Below are 14,904 nucleotides of genomic sequence, written 5' to 3'. Positions count from 1 at the left end.
CAATTATTATAACTTTGTCATAGTCAACTTTCTTTTGTTAACCAAAATTGCATTATTGTATCACTTAGGTCCTGGAGTGCATTTGCGGAGTTTGTGATATTCTTACTTTCAAGCATTCCTTTGCATCATTTAACTTTAATTCTGTGTCTATTTTGGTCAGGAAGCTTTACCCTGAGCCTGGCAAAGATTTCCCTTTTCTGCGGTTCAATCTGATACTGTGTCCATTAGGAAAGGTGTGTGTAGATGACGACATACTGTACGTTACTGAGTAGAATACAGGCTGAAGAGACTACATCAAGTGACTGACCTTGATGTGATGTGATAATGTCATATAGAACCAGGGGAAGGGGCATTGCAGTATCTGGCTTGCTTTATGTTCCAATGCAGAGGTTAAAAGGTGTTTCACTGTGGCAGTGCAGCATCATGAAAAAAATGTGTATATATCGGATGGATTCAGTTAATTTGCCATTAGATATTTGCTGGCAGTTTGTGAGGCTTTCATTGCCATTCCCAATACAATGAAAATGTAGAACTGTGTTTTTATTGCTTAAAGCACGGCAGATGTTTGAGGGACTCACAACAGTGTGTCAGAAATATGCCAGTTAAAAAGGATAATCCACAAGCCTCACTGTGAACAGTTTTCACTCAAAACAGGGAAATTTGGCATGGTGACAAACCAATAATATCAAGCACTTTAAATCCATCCCCACCTCTGCCTAACCTCTTATTTATGCAAAGTTACAGAGGGATTTGATAAAAGTCATTTGGGGATTTCAGTATACAGCTATTTGGGTCAGTAATACTTTTTGTCCTTTGAACTCGTATTATGCCAAAATACACAAACTGTCTCAGTCTACTACCGCTGGAGCTATTCAGTAGAGCGGTGGATTCTGGGTAGTCATTAGCTCAATGACTTCCCTGTAGGTGGAGTGCCTGAGTGTTGGTTTAGTACCTGATGGAGTGTGTTTTGGATAACTGACAGGCTGCCCATTGGCTATTGCATTCAAGACTAACCTCTGCCTCTCTTGGTGCCCACTTTGCTGCAGGCACCCATAGTCACCCACCCACACATGACAGCTGTGGTAGACACTGATGCCCAGCAATCGCCTTTGCACTCACAGGTTCAGAAGTTGGCATGCCTACTGCCGTTTACTTGGCTTTCACTGGAAAGAAAACAATTCCATATGGCACAATGAGGCCACCATACCACCACCATACCAAGGCCTCAGGCTCTGGTGGTGGTGGTATGGTGGGTTCTAGTCCTGGTGAATCACAAGTGAAAATGGAAGTGCCTCGAGTTACACATCCACTGATTTTAAAATTAACATTTTAAGAAAAGGAGAGATCTTACCTATTAAGGTCTTAATTCTCAGCATTCTTCTTGACTATTATGGAAGTAGACAGTTCACGTCTTATAGAAACGTCTTTAAATGTCACAATCTTTGCGCCGCCGTTACAAACTATACCAAGCTTTTATTGGCATTTACATTTCAAATCCAGGAGAAAGGTTGTGTATGGTTTCTTTGTTTGATGGTGAACATACTGTCCTCGCCATGTTTGTAAAATGTCAGTTTGATTTGAGAAACAAACTGTTACAGCATTAAACCAAAGCTGGTTGAGGATCTCGTTTGAAAAAAACAAAAACAAACCTACAGAAACGTTATCTTGTTTAAATGATTTTGAATTCACAAGACTCTTAGTTCCGCTTATCCAAATAAAACAAATGTTTGTCGTAATAATTTTCATCGGGAAACCAGAAAAATCATTTACCTCTTTATATCTCAAACATATGAATGTGGTGTTGAGTTAGCTGTTTTCACTGTCTTTATTCTGAAGTTACTTGGTTCTTCAAATGCGTTGCATGGCATGAGTTTGTACTGTTCCTGGAAGACGTCTTATTTGCACACCATGAGCCAGTGTCTGCCTGCAGGCAGGATGAATCTATTTGTGGCTCAAATCCACTGTGCCTTCATGTTTCATGCTCACGCATTTAAGTGTCTGAACATATTACTAATATTACTCATAATCCTGACTGGATGTTCATCATGCAATCACACAGTCAAAACTTTGATGGCTTGAACTTTCAAATGTTCGTCTTCGAAGTCTTTCTGGATAAAGAGTGAAGTAAACAAGTGAGAGGTCAGAGCCACTGACATTTAGCTTTCAGCCTTTTAAAGTTCCTGGCTGAGGCATCCTTGCAGAAAAAATTGATCCAAAGTGTCGCACATTTGACATGGATGACATGAGTCAGATAGACCCAGACAGGTTTTATGGATAATAAGGAAAATACATTTTGTGTGTTTACTGGTTGCTGGTCGGTGGGATCAAGTAATGTCTTTTATATATTTTGATATTCCCTTTATTGAGTGTTTGTTAACTGTGTTTGAGAACAAAGTGGTATAAAGGCTCAGTCTTGAAAATGATCCATGTGGGAACTGATCAGTTCCTGAGAAGGTATAAAATGTGGTGTTCATAGATTTCCTTACCTTCCATATTTTAATGTCAACGTCAAGGTTATATCCATGTCTATTGCACTGTCCCCATAACTCAGACAGTTTCCTCTTATGCCTATTAGAAAGTATCCGTAATTGCCTCTATGGTGGCCAATAAAGTCTATATGAGAAACGTGACTGTGTTCATCTATTATCTCATTAGCTCTGCAAAATGACATGTTTATGGATTTTCTCTAGAGCAGTTTTGAAAACTGGATGCCTTGCCTTTGGTTTTTATATTATGCTGTAAAACAAAACTTGTTTTATTTACTTCTTTTGTCCTTTGTGTAACAAAATCTAATGTGGAGGTTGGGTGAAGGATATTTATTTTAGTATGTATTTTCAAGTTAGTTTTTCCTGTGTTGCATTCTATTGACCTGTAGTATGATTTTGATATACAGACTACCATTATTGATCAAATGATGTGAAAGAATGCAAGAAAAACTGCTCAGAAGACACATAATATACAACACAACAGCACCACATACTGCACACTCCAAAATGACCAACATTCAACACCATAAAAATCATAGAGTTTGAGCAATAGCTGAATATTTCAAGACACTTAGACAAGCTTTACAAAGACAGGACTAAAGGTAAGACTGTTTATGAGGAATTATTCATATAAGGTAGGTTCCCCTAAAAGACTAGAAATTAAGTTCCAATTGTTTAGAACAACATTAATTTTGCTTCTTTAACTACATTTACTGAATTTATAACTGGATTATTTGATGTTTGTATCCAGTATTCGCTCTTGCTATGATGCTACGTTTCTGAATTTATTGTATTCTTATCAACTAGACTGCTTCAAAACACAAGAGGGGTACTAATGTAGAAATCCCAGTTGTTTTCCAAATATCGTCCGTTTTGTGATCATCAGACTGGATCCTAATTGTGTCCCCTTTACACAGATATTCCTCTGAGGACAGTGTCTGGACCATTGCCACTGATGAAACTGTTCCACTGTCTGTCCTCAATTTTCATACATTGATTGCGATTGTGATTAGGTTTGACTTTCTGTGTTAATCAATACATAATTACACTCTAATGGGACTTCCCGACAATGTGCTCTAAAACCTATCATTTCAAATGACTCGGCCACATAGCCCCTTGCCTGCATCATGCTAAGCTGCTGAGAGACACAACATGACTTGATCTGGGCGCGTTGATGGATTAGCTCACATCAAAGAGCCCTGACAATGGCAGCAGCTTGTCTTTTTTTTTTTTTTTTTTTTTTTTTTTATCACCTTGAATGGAGCAAAATGACTCAAAATCTGAGCTCCCTTTGAGATGGTCACTGCCAGTTCAACTGATATAATCAGTTACACACTATATAAGCATGATGTTAACATCTGTGGCCACAAATGTACTCACCTTCAGTTTATGAGCTAATGATGCTCATTGGATGACATTCACCCTGAAACAAGAGTTATTTTCAGCTTTGTAGCACATGTGACATTTGTGTCGGCGTCCTGAATGGATGCCAGATTTTCCACAGTGGAAATAAAAGTGCCAGTGAGCTCTTTTTTTCACCTGTTTTTAAAGTAGATGTTTTTTGGTTTCTTTTGGCTCTTACCTGAAACAGAAGAATGCATTACTTTTTATTTTTATTTAAATAAGTAGACATAAGTTTAATTATCAGACAGACACAAACATAGGGAGGAACAGTAAAGAGAATTAGACACTGTGTTAATTAAAAAAAGAAACTCTTGTTTAGCACCAGTAGATAACCACGACAGTGCTGTTCTGTCATGTATTCCCTCCCCCAAGGATTATTTCTGATAAATAAGCTCTGACAGCTGGTGTTTTCTATTAATTGCCTACCTGTTTGTACAAAGGAAACATTCAAAAGAGGATGTGACTGAGAGTGTGGTGATGATGATAACTGATTGGAAAGCTACAAAAAGTGCAGAACGTGCATCTCTGTGAGAAATTACAGGAAGTTGTTTGACAGTTATTGTATCTGCTCGGGCCTGCAGGAGGGACAAAGTAAATAAAACCGTCCCCTTTGACCCCTGTTGTGGCCAGAGTTGGCAGGTGACCTCCCTTTAAGGTTTTGCTAGTCATACATTTAAATAGTCAGACTTTATTTGTTTCTTACTTGTAAAATATGAGATTCTTATTTAGACTTACAGAAGGCCATACATACACTTATAATAATTAGTTAGTCATTTTATATTTGTTCTTCAATTATTTTACTGAAAATATTTTCCAAAACATAACATGACTGAATGACAATGATCAGTATGTTTAACATATGTCAACATATATCATATCATATGAAATATGTCATTTAGCTCTATCTCTGATTATTACAACGTATGCTTGTATAAGCAGGATCATGCAGTGGTTGCATGACCAATGTCATGAAGTAAGCGAACTGGCTAAGCCTCCAGGCTCACTTAGATCTCTCCTCACACCATCATACTGCCAAACAGAGCTGAGACAATCAGAGCCACAGCAGAGTCTGCATTTCAACACTGTATTTGCCTGGAAGCTGATTGTAAGATATCATGCGACTTGAGACCGCAGGAACCTTTTCATAATTCTAGGAACTGTTGGAATCCTCCCTGTTTTTTATTGATTCCGCACCTCAGGAGCTTTGAACTATTTTATTTCCTAGAACCTCGTTTAGAGGAACCTTTTTAGCTCCTGTTTCAGACTAGGTACCATGGCGGTGCGGATGCAGACAGAAATAAAGTTCCCATGATGTGTAGTTCTCAGGGAACTCCCTAGTTGATAGTTCCCCTTCAAAAAGGCCCCAGAACTGTTTGATTCGAAAACACCTATTGTTTGTCTTTATCTATTATTTTCTTGCGCCTGTCTATTAATCACTCCGGGCAGATTATGTTTTTTTTTTTTTTTTTTTTTTAAATGTGCTTTATTATGAAAAAGTGAACTTGACTTTACTTGAAAATGTTTCGATGAGAAACCTGTTAAATTCTGAAGTGTCCTTGACTTTCAAACACAAAACTATGTCAAGTTGGCTAAGAAACTGTGTCACCTTTTTATGTAGTCTGTCACACATTGTTAAATAATGGTTTCTGAAAAGATAGAGCTCTGACTTTCATTCTTTTGTAACTTTAAATTCATTTTATTCTTCTTCCTACTACCTGGTCATTGGTATTGGAGCTTTCATCACCACCTACTTATTCCTTTCTTGTCTCATTTCTTCCTCACCTTGTCACAGCCTTTGTTTATCCCCTGCAATTGAGATCCTTTATTTATGAAACTCCAGTGTCCTACAGTATAAATCTTTAAATTTTAGCATAGTCATAATTTAGAACTTCTAAGAATGGGATTTATGACATAAAATGACAATTTAATGCCTCTTTTCATGCATCATCAAGCTAATGCAGGCATTCAACTGTAGCCCAATGTGGCCAGCAGAATGGGTGACAATGTGAAGAAATAAGGCATTCACTCTGGGCCTAAGGGAAGAGAGATAAAGTAAACCAAAGAAGAAAAGTGGGACATAAAAGATAAGAAAAGCTAAAGTTATGAATACTGAGATTAAAAGGTTTCATTGATGTGGTAATTTTAATGGGCAGCCTGCCACGATAAAAGGCTGGACTGTGAGGTCAAGATCTCAATTTAGAAAACGATCCACAGGCCATTGAAGCTTGAAATGCTTCTGAGAAGGCGAGGACAGGATTTGGATGAGCATTCAACCACAACTTGTCAACTGCACACTGGTGTGATTCCCCCTGCGGTGATTCAGGGTGGCTCAAATAACATATGCGGTATAATCGCACACACCCTTTTTATTATTTAACAAATTTACTTGTGAATCAGGGCCCACCAGCATTAGTATCTGGCTGGGAAGCTTATTTAGATTGTGACTTTTATTTATCTTTTTATTTCTCAACAACATCATGATAATCAGAGATAGACACAAACATTCCCGCAGTGAATGCAAGCGGCGCTGCAGAGGGGACAGCACCTGGTGCTGAAACACCGTCATGGCAGCCACAGTTATCACCAGAATCACCTCCTCTTTAGCCTTTTGCCTACAAAAAAGCGCAAAAGAAAAATTTGGTCAAGGAATACATAACATGAGGCGAGGTGAAGTGACTTCGCCTGGGCGATAAAACAATAATTATCGCAACATAATTTAGCCCTGGGGGAATAAAACGACAACAGAATTATCATTATATAACTATTTTCTGCGTTTTTTAACATCATGCACTGAGCTTATGATTGTAAAATGCTCCTCTGTTCAAGTATAGTTTATCATGTTCAGATAATAAAGGATGTTTAAGCTTCAATTAACCATCTGATTTCTTCAACTTTAACTCAGGAGCATTTGACATTTATCGTGACAGTTATCGATATCGACTGATATGGACATTTTTGTAAAATCGCCCTGCCCTAAGTGCGGTTGTTCTTGCAGTTGGCTTGTGGTTATTCATTTTTGTGGTTACCAAGACAACCCTTTGTAACCGAAATGAAAATAGATTCACATAAGTTATTAGATGTGTTTGAAGGTATGTCATGCAGTGAAGTGTAGTTATTAACACAAATGACTAGGAACACCTAGGTGCAGTAGTATTAGTGCTTTCCATCTTTTATTTGATTGTGTCCAAGATATTCATTCTAAGATCTGAAACTGAAGCACTTTTCATTACTTTGTAAATTGGTCGTGTGGGAGGACTCATTCATTATATCAGTTCAACTACATTTTACATAAATTGTATAGCCTACTGCAGGGAGAGAGGTTTATAATGCATGAATTTAATCACTGATTTTTTTATTCCTGAGTGCTTCTGCTTGACTTAATATGGTTTAAGCATTCTGCATTATTCAAGTTTGTATGATATTTCTACAACATGGCCACTCGGTTCTTTTAAATGCGACCCAGGAAAAATCCTTGTTCAGCTTTTTCAGTCAGAGCTCATACTCAGACAGTGTTTCACAAAGAATGTAGGGGAGCCATTAAGGCATCTAAGGGTCTCTAAGAATGTGTTGTAAAAAAATCAACTCAAAGAACCTACATTAATGGAAAGGCAACTGTGCCTTTTATTTGGTAAAACATTTTTAATGAAGTCTGTTACATTTAATTTTTAGATGGTACAGTGCCACACTTCAGTTTATAGTTTGTAGTTATAGTTTATAGTTTACGCATTCATGTAATTTACTACTGAATGTGCTTTTTTTTATTCACATGAAACATTAATGAGGCACATTGATTGAAAAATGTGAGTGAGGGTGTTAAAGCACTTTGTCAACCCCAACAAAGGGCCAAATATGGACAATCAATTTGGATGTCTGATTATGCATATTTAATAAACCACATGTCAGTTCTATTGAGTGTTTTTTTTAAGTTGTTTCTCAAAGATGTATACATTTTGGCTGAGAAAAATGTATGAAACTACAGCAGCTTTAGTCACAACATTACTGTAGGCAGATCACAAATCTCATCGGTCATGTAAGAGATGTCAAACATTAAAGTGAACCCACTCATGTTCAATGGGTCTTCAGGGTTATTATAGATCCTCATGCAATTCTTATGATGTCAGAACATGCTTGGCTTGCTGCGGTTAGCATCCATTAATGGGTGTAGTTTCTGTAAGGTGGATGTCCTTGGAATGGCGAGGGGGGGGGAGACGCAACATCTGAGAGCTCAGAGGAGGAGGAGGAGGCAAATTGAATTGGACAGGAGATGTTGTCATCAGGTCTGTTAGGGTGTCAAAGGAGGCATGTGTGATCAGTGAGCACAATCTGAACGTTTAAAGTACATCATCCAAGTGTTACTTTGCAGTTCTGTGAGAAACAGATTCCCCTAAGGAGAGAGAGAGAGAGCTGGCAGAGATACAAGCTCTGACTAGACAACAGAGGAATATGTTGTCAGAAACATCTTTTTATTTTTTTATCTATCCTTTATTTAAGCAGGTAGGACCCACTGAGACCGAGGTCTCTTTTCCAGGGGTGCCGTGCAGCAATACAAAAATAGAAACAGCACAAATATAAACATATTAACGGTTAAAAACACATCTAGACACTGGAACACATATTTATTCACACATGTAAACCATGTCCATTTAAAATGAATTCACATTGTGAAACAGTTGCAATTTCCTTCCTGAGGTAGTTTGGACACGAGGTCTTTAAAAACACTGTATGAAACAAGAGAGGGCAACAGCTATCCTCTGAAGGTCATTCCACATACTGGGTGCAGCAACACTAAAGGCAGTCTTTCGCCATTCAGTTCTAAACCTTGGTGTTTTCAAAATTATCCGGTTTTGAGACCTTGTCGAATGGCTCGATATGTTTATGGACAGGAGAGTAGTAAGGTAAGAAGGGAGTTTACCAATAAGTGCTTTGTAAATAAACAAAATACTGTGCTGCTTTCTTCGTTGACCCAACGAGGATCAGCCTACAGGACGATAAAGGTCACAATGATGATCTTAGAAAGACCTCTTCCTTAATATCTGTCAGCGTCTGTTGAACAACATGTGTAACCTCTGGCTTAGCATCAGATCAGCTGTGGCTGTCTCCCCCATTCTTTCTGAATAATGTTCAAATACTGACACCAGTAAACCACCCATTTTACTTGGCACGGCACCATAGTTGGTAGTTTTGATTTAACCACTTCTCAGGTCAAATAATGGTGCGTTCCGTTTACCTCGGAAGTCACATCTCGGAGCTGGTAATGACGTCACAACTTAACTGAGTTAACTGAGTTCCATTTGAGAGTTGGCAAGTCTGAGTCGGACAAGCAACATGGACATCTGCAGGAGTTCCTATGTTTTGTTAGCTAATAGCAGGCGATAACAACATAACAACTTGTCAACAGATAGCACTTGCACGATACTATCGCTGTGATTGATTTAATTACACAAAAAGAGGACTAAGTTGCTAATAAACACAATAGCAACAGCTTAAAGGTTACTGTTGATGCACCTTGCAGCCATGTTGGATTTTAAATGGGCTACTGAAGGTCCGTCAAGTTTTCAAATAGGAATTCTGACTTCGGGGGGGGGGGGGGGGGGGGAATTTCCGACTAATGAGATCAAATTTAACGCACAATAGGTCTGGTCTTTAAGTCTTTAAATGTCTCCTCTGCATGTTTTTCCCATGAAAAGTTTCAAAGAGAAACGTCCAGAGGGTATTTTCTTTCCTGATTGCATCAATCCGCTTGTTTTTCTCACCATTTTGAATGACCTCATTCTGGGGCCCCATGATCTTACGTTGCATGATTGACAGCTGCCCATGACTCCTACGCTGCGTCTCACAGGAGGATCAGTAGATGTTTTGGTCTTGTGAGGACTAAGCTGCAGCACTGATATTACAGCCAGAGACGATGTGAGCTGGAAGTCGTGTTTTAAGGGATCACGGCATAGTCACACGAGGGTAATTACCCTGGAAAGGGGGGTGAGGGGCAGTTGAAATGATTTCAGCACCTCTGAATTAAACATGGTCCAAGGAATACTCACAATCCACAGGCTGCTTCACTGCCAGCCCAGAGCCATTCACAAAGGCGTTAGGAAGTGAGGAATACACAAGATCTGTTTAGGTGTGAATTGAATTGAATTTAAAAAGGGAGGTCTGGGACTGTATTTGTTTTCAGCACCACTGAATTAAACATGCTCCAAGGAATAGGAACAATCTGCCACTGCAAAAACACCCTGAAAATGTGTGTGTATTAAATCCCCTCTGGATGGCAGTGTGTGCAATTTAAGTGAAATTCAAAGGGGGATGATTTTCTTTTTGATGTCTGCTCTGCTGAATTAAACATGTTCAAAGGAACAGGGACAATCCAGAAGCTAAACAGGGTGGTTGCGCAATAAAAGCTTGAGCTTTATTCACAAATGTGCGATGTGATTCATTTTAACGCGACTTAAATGTGAGTTTCCTCGTTTTAAATCAAGGCTATGTGCAACTAATGCTTGAAATCCCTGATCAGATTTAGATTTAGTGCCATAGACAAAAGGTTTGTTTCCGTGACCTGTCTGCCCTTTTAATCTTCTTTCGCGTTTCCCTTACCATCCTTTTTTTTAAATCCCAACTCCGGGCTGGTTACTCTGAGCGTCATGAATCTTTATTTATTGCTGCACGCGAGAAAACAACAATGCAGTTTTTTTTCAATTCTCTTATTGAAAGAGGCCTCCACATATTTCATATCTTCTACAAAATCCTGATCCACTAATCCTCAGATTCAGAGTTGGTGGGTTTACTATCATAGAAACTTCTTTCAAAAACTGTTTGTGGCTTTTTTCCCCCATAAACTGTTCAGAAAGAGAGCATTAGAAAGCTTGTCTTTGTCTCTGTCAGAAGGCAGAAATATGCACAGTGACTTACGGGGTGAAAAAGGGGGATCAGACAGAGTGGTTGACCCGACCTCACTAGAGCAGTTCAAACATGACCAGGTATTCTATATTCAGTGCCCGTTCCTGTGAATGACAGCATGCATGTCACACTGTGAACGTTCTCATCAGAGCCTCATTTGGGACTTGTCAAAACCCACTTACCACTCTGATCCTCTGGTCACTGATCCCCTCATTCTCTTCAGGGGGCCCCGGGGCTGTCGATCTGGACAGGGCCCTTGGGTACTCTGGAAGTGCAGTAATTCTTCTAGCACACACACGTTTCTTAGGTCTATAACATATCACTACGGTCACATGAAACTGGTAATGAATAGAGTGTTTAGACTTGCATGAGTTTAGAAATCTCTGTCCCATTTCAGCTGGTGAAACATTTTAAGATTCATTTGAGGACATCAAACATTTATTATTGTCAAGCTTAGAAGAAGATATTAAATATAAAGACTGCTCCAAACGTCAAACAGCAATTTCTCACTATTATAAATCAACACTTGGTCCAAGATTATCGACAAATTCATTCAGAATAAACTTGATATTGAAAAACACGGCTTTATAACAGAACAGAAAACAGAGAAGAGAATTTTGGAGAAAAAGGAAAAAAAAAAGGATGCAAAACAGTTTAAAATGTTTATTTTTATTTGCTAAAACAGACCAAAAATACTCAATGAAAAAAAAAACATTTTTATCACCTTAATCTCGTGTGCATGAACCATGTTTGATAAGTTACAGATACATGTTATTATTGCAATATGATGTTATTGTAAGTGATGCTGCATCAATTCTTAAAAAAAGACATGTTTAGTTGACATACAAAGACATTTTAGTGATTATGTCAAATGTTTTACAAATAAATAAAAAAAGCAGTTGACATGGTTCTGATTACATAAATTAGTTAAATCCTGTCCTTCTTATAGTACCACAACTAAGAGAAAAAATATATATATTAGTACTTCAAAGTGTCAGCATTGATGCAGTATATTTGGGATGAAGTTATAATATATATGAGGAGTTGACATTATAAATACAAACAAGCTTAATGCACTTTAAAAAGTAATATGACAGAAACAACATGCATGTTTAAATGACACTGATATAAAGTGTTCAGTTTAATAGCACACACTCTCAGAGTCATCCAATCATTCCTTCTTCTACTGCTTTATTTAAAGGAGAACAAAAGTGAAGCTCGTCTGTAGTTAGAAGTCCAGAGCATGTGAAAACTTTTTGATACAAGTTTCAGATATGTGTTTTAAATGTCTAATAAAATGACCTTAAACAACCTTTTCAAAACCTCATTTCAACAGGCAGTAACTCAACAAAGACTGAAAGATAACTTCAGTTTTTTTGCTGCTACTACCTCAAATCTTCCCTGTGATGTGATACCGAGCTAAACCTCCTGATCATACGCGCTACTCTTTCCACCTTCCTTCACTCCGCTGAGCACAGAGGGATCTCCCCGGGGATCAAAGATCAGATGAGTGCTCACGCGCTCCAGGTTGGCACAGACAGAAATCAGGTGCCTTGATGCTGATAGGAAAGGAGCTGGCTGACAGGGAGGAGTGGCGTCTGTCTCCGTCTCCCCCTGTGCCCCAATGTGACGAGCGGAGCGCCGCTGTGTAGCCAGGCGGAAAACTGCCCTTTCTGGCATGAGCTGCTTGAGCCCTTTGGCATCATAAGCAGAATGCAACACTCAGCCATCTCCACCATCCATCTGCAGCTCAGTTTAATCTGTAGCCTCCTGCTGCAGATCTGACACTGGTATTGTTACCTCCTGCTGCTTGCTGCTCACTGCTCTGGAGTCAGAAGTCAGTTACTAAAGATGAAGATTAGAGGGAGTAGGGTCACAGTGCACAATGATGCTCAGGGTTATATTTTCACATTTAATCTCACAGACTGTCTGCAGGCAAACGAGGTCACCACCCTGATACTTAATGCCTTAAGGACATGTAAAAATGCCATTGTTGATATGTACACACACTAGCAGAGGAGGAAATCAAATCACTGCACTGACTTGTTCTGCTTTCAATTCTACTTTGAGGCTCAATATGTTGCAAATTGACCTTAATATTTATTAGTTCATTAGTGCACAGAGAATCTGACATAATTAAATAACATTAAACTGATGAGTGGAAGTTTACCCACAACAAGTCAATAAACAGACAGTACATTTAATGTTTAATGTTTAGTTTCCACTTGTGTTTCATTTACTGAGCTTCAGCTCCGTGTGGAAGTAACTGAATGACTCAGATGTTAGAGTTACTATTTGCTGCCATCTTCTGGTGTTCATGTTAAAATAAACAAAAAACATTGAAAGGTACTTGAAGCCTGGCAATATTCAGAAAACTTCTGCAAATATACTCTTCAATCATTTCAATGTAAATCTGCAGCATTTCTTAGTTATGAGTAACAGATTTATAAAACTCAACTAGAGGTGGAGATATTAGCAACTCAGGAGTATTCAAAAGTGAGAAGCCTTTTGTTTGCAGTGTACAAGGACAGAACTGAGATATTGAGTTTCGTAGTGATGACTGTTAGGTGGGGTGTTTCTGTTGTAAATGTTTAATGAGGAAATTATGAGACAGACTGTGGATTATCTCAGAACGTATTCGGCAACAGAACACGCATGGCTGACAAACTTTTCATGTTAACAGTCTTCCTTATATTCTGTAAGCAGGTACAGCCTACAAATTCCTTTCCATTTTTATACACTTCTAATAGGATAGAAAGAAGAAGACGATGTTACCTTTACTTATAAATGTCAGATATGTACATTTCTTCAACTTCAGCAAATCATATTTCCTTTTCAGTTCACAACATTAACACTTGGCTCCTATCCAAATATAGCTCCGCTGCTACGAGACGTCTTACACATATGTGTTACAGCTACACAGACCTAAAGGGAGAAACACCCTCAGAAGGTAGACAGATTTAAATGGTCTAACACAAAATTACCAAAATGCATGAATTCATGAAAATTCATACTAACACTGACTGTACTCAAGTAATGTTCGGTTTTCAACACAGGAAGAAGCAGCACTGTAATGCTCCAAAGAGGTGGTGAAGAAGTAGGAAAACATAAGTAAAGAAAAAAAATGTAAACAGAAAATAGACTTATAACACTTTTTACGAGGAAGGAAATGCTCGTAACCCCGTTTTAGACCTTAAGGATGCACACAATGACAATTTGTGATAGATTGAAAAGTAAACGCACCTTTGGTTTCCTAGAAAAATACTCCACTGAATAATTGTCAAAAAAAAAATATATATATATAAGTTATCGTAATGTAACCAATTGAATACAAGTGCAAAGATGTTAAAATCAATGAGCTTTGTTGAGTACTCTGTTCTGAGAGAAACCTCTATCTCAGCAGAGGGAGACATATCTGACCTGTATTTCACATTTCTTCGAAAGCCTGACACATCAACTTTAACTCGGCTGCAGACATAAACATGCAGGCTCACTCTCACACGCTAGGAACTGCTGGTTTATTTGAACATGTGAGTCAGACAGTCCCTGTGGGCCGCAGCTGGAGAGAGTCGAGCGCCCCACCCAGCAGCACCAGCGTCACATGTGGTTGCAACTCCCCCTCTCCCCCTCTCCCCCCCCCCACAGCCAAACTCCCCCCTGATCTGTGTGCGCCGGACACCCCTCCCCTTCACTTCAGGATGTATTGTCCTCCACTCAGTGAGCTGAGTAAAGTTCCAAAGTGCCGTTCACTTACAGCACAGTGGTGGGACTGAAGAGAAAGTAGTGCTGGGTGTACTGTGTGCAGCCTGATGCCTGTTTGTGGTGAGTGTATTTTTATGTTTGTACTGGAATGTGCTCCGATGGTTAGCGCTGGTAGTTTCCTGGAGATTCATTGGGAAAAGTTCATTCAAATAGCCTTGTTTCAATGGACATTTTTATGGTGTGCATCTTTCCTTGTGAGGCTGTAGAGTTCATGAAATGTCTGTTGAATAAAAAGCACAGGCGAGTCGTTGTTCCATACACAGTTATAGTTTATATAAATAATGATGTTTTAACATTTTCTGCTGAGCTCAAAATCCTTCAGTGACATTTGTTCAAGATCAAGTTGTATTGCTAACAAAGC

At 38.8% G+C, this 14,904-nt stretch overlaps 1 protein-coding gene across 2 annotated transcripts in view; it reads left to right on the top strand.

The window, feature by feature from the left end:
• sash1b (SAM and SH3 domain containing 1b) overlaps nucleotides 1–14,904 on the top strand; it is a 47,089-nt gene that overhangs the window by 15,460 nt on the left and 16,725 nt on the right. Inside the window, exon 1 of one of the 2 annotated variants that reach the window (XM_020627195.3) lies at nucleotides 14,465–14,603. The exons of the other annotated variant lie outside the window; for it this stretch is intronic. The gene's annotated coding sequence lies outside the window, so the exon portion shown is untranslated. Of the gene's footprint in view, nucleotides 1–14,464; nucleotides 14,604–14,904 lie in introns of those variants that run through there. 2 annotated transcript variants of the gene reach the window in all.

The sequence above is a fragment of the Labrus bergylta genome, chromosome 18 (genome assembly GCF_963930695.1).
Source record: "Labrus bergylta chromosome 18, fLabBer1.1, whole genome shotgun sequence".
Lineage (NCBI taxonomy): Eukaryota > Metazoa > Chordata > Actinopteri > Labriformes > Labridae > Labrus > Labrus bergylta.
This window is presented reverse-complemented; position numbering and strand designations above follow the sequence as displayed.